Source organism: Gracilinanus agilis, chromosome 3 (genome assembly GCF_016433145.1).
Source record: "Gracilinanus agilis isolate LMUSP501 chromosome 3, AgileGrace, whole genome shotgun sequence".
Taxonomy (NCBI): domain Eukaryota; kingdom Metazoa; phylum Chordata; class Mammalia; order Didelphimorphia; family Didelphidae; genus Gracilinanus; species Gracilinanus agilis.
Window position 1 is genome coordinate 520,153,078 of NC_058132.1, and position 6,000 is coordinate 520,159,077.

A 6,000-nucleotide genomic window follows, 5' to 3' on the forward strand; every position below is an offset into this window, starting at 1 on the left:
TTAACTATTTTTAGGGTTCATCTATCTGCCATCCTTTGCTTCATTAAGTATAAACCATTGAAGGGCCAAATTGTATCACCTCGGCTTAGATCCTGGACCATAAATGTTTCCTCAGAGCCTGTGTCAAATCACTACTGAAAAATCCAAGTATTCAGGAAGAGTCTCACAACAGATGTAATGCCAATGTAATAGCCTTCTAATGCTTCCCAGTGCAATAATTCTTCATGCTTCAAATCCCTCCTCACTGCAATCTGTCCTCCATACAACTGTGAAAGTGTTTTCCTAAAGCACAGGTCTGACCAAAGCATTCCCCTCTTTAATAAACTCCCATGGTTCCCTTTACCTCTATAATAAAATCTAAACTCTTCTGTTTGGCATTTAAATCTCTTCGCGTCTAAACCCAACCAATCTTCCCAGCTTCATTTACTATCCCTCCCTTGTATGTACTCTGTAACCAGATTGGCCTTCTTCTTATTTTTTATGCATGCTACTCCCACCTTCCTTCTTTGTAATTTTTATTTGACTATACCCCAAGTTTAGAATGTCTTTCTGCTACCCCTCTGTCTCTTAAAAATCTTAAATTCCTTCTAAGCTTAGCTCAACCTTAAACCTTAAGCTCAACTTTAAACTCCTACATCAAGACTTTCCTGAACTCCCCAATTTCTAGGAAAATCCAGTAAACAAAATCATCTTGTATTTTGTATAGAGTTATATGTGCAATGAATAATAATAACTATAATTTAAAATGTTCTTCAAGGTTTGTGAAGCCTTTTATATGTTATCTCATTTGATTCTCTTAATCAATCCTTTGAAGTATGCACTATTATTATTACCATTTTGTAGTTGATGAAACTAAAGTCTGAGATAGGTTAAGTGATATGTCCTGGGTCCTACAGATACTAAGTGCCTTAGACAGAATGTGAATTCAGGTTTCACTAACTCCATTTCCATCTTTCTATTCCATAATTCCACCTAGCTGTCTCCTCTAATAGAGAGTAATCACCTTGAGGGAGAAGCCCGTTTCATTTTGCCTTTGTTTTCCCACTGCCCAAAATAGTACTAGGCCCTTGGTCGATGCTGAATAAATGTTTGCTGGTTGATTGATGTGAGAAAGAGTAGTTTGGCATCAATTAAACCATAATTTAATTGGATTTCTCCAAAATTCAAATTATCAGCCTTAAATAATCCCACCCCACCAAGAGATTCATTTGGATCTAATAGGATACCTTCCACAGCAAAATCAACCTTAATACCCAAGAGGAAGCAGCTCTTCTTAATTTTATCAATAATCTAGCCATTAAAAGTTCTTTCATGAAAAAAGAAGTCCATCTGCTCATGTCTACCTTAAACACTTATCATGCTAAATTCATCTTTTTCCATGTGCTATGAGATGTAAATGTCTCAAAAAAAGGACTAATACATTTGCATAAGGATATATAAGACTAATGGGATGGAGTAGGGGATAGGATATTCACCCTGCCACAGGGGTTCCTATTGTCCATGCTTATGCTATTTATTGGTCTGTCTAAGAATGCAAGTCCAGCTAAGACTCTCAACATAGAATAACAACTTCTTCTCCACTGTATCCAGTTGGTAAAGTATAAAGTTCTATCCCTAATTAACCTATATACTATACCATGTAAGTGGTCTTTTTGCTGTTCCCCACACTTGATCTTCAGTCTCTATGCCTTTGCATTGGCTATCCCCTAGGCCTAAATTAATTTTTTTTCCAACTTGGCCTCATAAAATCCCTTACTTCAAGTTGTAACTCATACCTTATTTTCTATAAGAAGCCTTTTCTGTTATTTCCAGTTGCTTCTGTGCTTTCCCACAAAAGTATATTAGATTACTCCGATTGCAGGCTACTCTCTCATTTGGACAGCTGTAGTATTGGGTCAGATTGACAGAAAGTAGCTGACTGCTGGTTCTTCTAGTTTAGTGGAGGAACCTTAAGAGGCTATAATTTCTAACATTATGGATTGTGGGCCCTCACCAGTGTGCTTTCTTTTGTTTTTTAGTAAATTTTAACTGATATTTTTCTTACATATTGCCAAAATTTTCTCCCCATTTCCAATCAGAACCAGGTGAACTCCATTAGCTTTTAGAAATGGGATTTTCTGAAAAAGATTAGCAAAAAAACCCAAACTGGGTGTGTTTCTCCTTGCACACACAAGGTATCTATGGAAAGGAAGTTCAAAAAGGAACATTTGTAGTTAAAGGGTAACTTCCTACTCCTTGAACAGAAAGTCCTTTTCTATTTTTAATGATTTGTCATGAAATTCCCCATGGGTATAGCTCTTTCTTGAGCTCTGAATACTGGTGCCTTTACGAGTCCATTGTTTGCCTTTGTCTTCTAAGCCTGAGAGACCATTTCTACTACCATCTGCAAGTGATTCACCTGTGGCCAGCTTCTATTTGTCAATCCTCCTATCTCTGGAGACTTCTTCTCCTGACTCAGGTTTCCAGGACGATTTCTGAGGGCTTTTCTGGTTCTTTCTTACTCAAACAGTTGTCTAGTAAATACGTTCTCAGAATATTCCTTTTTCTATGATCAGAACTGAATAAACATGAAAGAAGTAGAGATAGTGTGTGCTCATGGATAGACAGTCCCTAACAGACATTAAAGAAGTCCTTCCACCCAAGCAACTCACAGCAGTTTGTATTCCCTTCCACTCCAAGGGAAAAAAAGAGCTGGAGATTGGCAGGTTGTCCCTTTTCTGAGGGAACTCAGTTCTGGCTCAGCAACTCATGAGCCATCAGTTCATCATAGGCAATTAGAAACTTTTACATCATCACAAAGTGCCAGCCCCTCAGTTATATACATGGCTGGGAATGGGTCTCTACAGATCCTCATATTTCATCATAAGTAAGTGGAGAATATCTGTATATGCTTTGCATAGCCATACGAAAGACAAATTTGAGCATATTCTAAAGAATGGATCTTCATTAACTAGTTTTCTCATTCCATTTATATTTATTTTAAATACAGATACACATGTTATTTCCTGCCATAGAATTATTACTCCTTAAAACTAAGGACTGTTTCATTGTCATCTTTATATATCAAATACTTAGCCTGGAACTTAGTAGAAATTTAATAAATGCTTATTGTTTGAATTATTGATTAACTTTTGGGAGGCAGAATTAAACTTAATGCATAATTATAAGTTATTAATTCATCTTTAGGGCTTGATGAGAGCTCTCTGTGCTTCCTTTCAGTGGTCTTTATCACACTTTTTAAAAAGAATCTCCATTTGTGTCAATTTTCAAAAGACTTCATTTTGTAAGTCACCTCAAACTCTTTTGAAAATCACTTCATTTCAATTCAACAATAGTTTATTGAATATTTATGGTGTGATAAACACTAAAATAATGATAGTCCCTGCCCTCAAAGATCTTGTGTTCTCTACGTGTTCTAAAATATTTTATAGTAACTATCTTCATGATAGCAAAGAACTTGAAACTGAAGGGATGCCCGCATCAACTGGGAATGGCTAAACAAGTTGTAGCATATGATTGTGATGGAATAGTATTGTACCTTAAAAATGGCTAGCAGGTTAATTTTGGAGAGATATGGGATTACGAAGAGTGAAAAAAATAGAACCAAGAGAACATTAAAGACAGCAACAGAAATATTGTTGGAGAGTGATTTGTGCGCATTCATTTCCAGAGAAAGGACTGATAAATAGAAATAAGTAAGACATAATTTTATAAATACATATATCTTTTGTCTCTAATGGTAGAAGGGGATGGAGGGAACTAACTGGGTATTTTAATGCAACAGAAAAACAAGCAAATACAAAACTTCATAATTATTTTTAAAGATCTTGTGTTCTATTAAAAAGGAAACAGATAGATACATAGATGGAAAATGGATGACAGATCAGACATAAGTAAATGTGTACAAAGTAAATTTCTTTCAGGAGAAAGAGAATACTTGGAAATCAATGAAGGATAAATTCTAAATAAATTGGTCCTGTATTTTATTACAGTAGTGTTGATATTTTGGTCATTCACTTGTTTTAAATATTTTATTGGCATCTTTCTGATATTGTTTTTAACATCATATTCATTTTGGGGAATATTTCTGTTCCACCTCATCCATCTTAGAATTGAGCTCTCCACTTCCTCTATTTAAAAAAAATTATGAAGGTTGAAAAGAGAAAAAAAAAGCAATCAATCAAAAACACTCAATACATGGAATGCATCTGACAACACCCTGCCTTAGTAATTCTGCTAAGAAGGAAGGTGGTATTTATCATTATCTATTCTCCTACTGGCTTTTCAATTACTCAGAGTTCATTTTTGTCTTTTAGTGGACTTTTTTTCATTGACATTATTACAGTAATTTCAAATATTGTTCTCTTAGCTCTCACTGTGGATTCACATAAATCCATGTTTCTCTGAATTTTTCATGTTCATCATATGCTATTATATAAGGATATCACATTACATTCACATACAATAGTTTACTTAATCATTCTCCAATTATTATGCTTCCCATTTGTTTTGAGTTCCCAGTTGCAGTGGTGTGGTTTGTCTAGTACTCATACAGAATTGAGTGCCCTATATTTTGTAAATGGTCCTTCATATGAAAATTGCCAGCCTAGATCTAGACATCATAAAGTTTGCAAGTTACACAGGTAAATTCCTCTGATTTCTTACATACATCAAAAAGGTTATATGCAACCAACTAGCCTTAAAATATGAAACTGTATGGCTTTTTGGGGGTAGAACATATTTCTTTAGTCTCCCAACTATTATGTATACCCCAGTGGAATGCAGTGATTTACAAGTTTATTATAGACCTATGACACAATAAGAACTAAGCCATTTTGGGGTTAATGAGAGATTGTCTAGAACATTATCAAAGAGAGCTCTACAGGCTCCAAAGACTTTACCCATATGTCCAAATAAACTTATGCATGAAGAGGATAATCTGTAACAGGACTTTATGTGTATATTCCAATGATCTCTCTTATTTGGCATTTTCACATTTTCTATATTTCTTTTAAAAATATACCAGATGAGCATGTTCCAAAATTATTAGCATCTTTAACTCTCAATAGTTTACCGATTGAATTATAGCTATGTTCGGCTGTAAAATTACTACCCATAGCCAATGGTAAATGACAAATGTGAATAATATGAGTTGAAGTCAGGGCTTTGAACATTCTCCCATCTGGGCAAAACATCAGGTTTAGTTTATGAAACATGCAGTCAAAGATGGAAAGATGAGGTGATCTATATTTAATGGTCACAGTTACTATTGAAAAATTAAAACTAACACAGAACTCATTTAAAAATGATTTCACTGGAATTTGAACTCAGTCATTTCTCCTTGAATGCATACTCATTTACACCATAAAGAATTCATTCCACATAATTTTATTATAAAAAAGGCATCACAATGTTCATAATATCAAGTAGCAGCATACTAATTAATGAGTGAAAAGAATCAAATGTATTTGCAAAATGAAGTAATACTAGACTAAATTATTAGTGGACTAAAATGAACCAATACAGCTTAATAATGAGGAATATATTCTTTAGAGAATTCTGGAACATTAGCATTTGAGGAAACTTTAGAGGTCAACTAGTTCAACTTTCAACCAAATAGGAAACCTTCCTATACTATTCTAGACAAATAGTTAACTAGCCTTTGATTGAAAACTTATTCTTATAGGATACTGATAACTCAAATTACCAGAAAGTTCTTCCTTATTTTGAGCAAAAATTTTAGTCTCTGTAAACTCTACCAATTCCCCCTGGTTAAACCTTCCGTACTTATGTTGACTAAGTTTAATCCTCATTTCCCATCATGGTACCTTTTGCATCTGAAGACAGCTAATATATCTCAGAAAGGAACAGCATGTTGCAATAGAAAACTGGCTTGGGGTTTGAATAATGATTCTGCTATTAAACTATCAGTGTAACTTTGGAAAAACCATTTTAATGCTCTGGGATTTGTTCTTCCTCTCAATAAAATGAGTTCCTTAG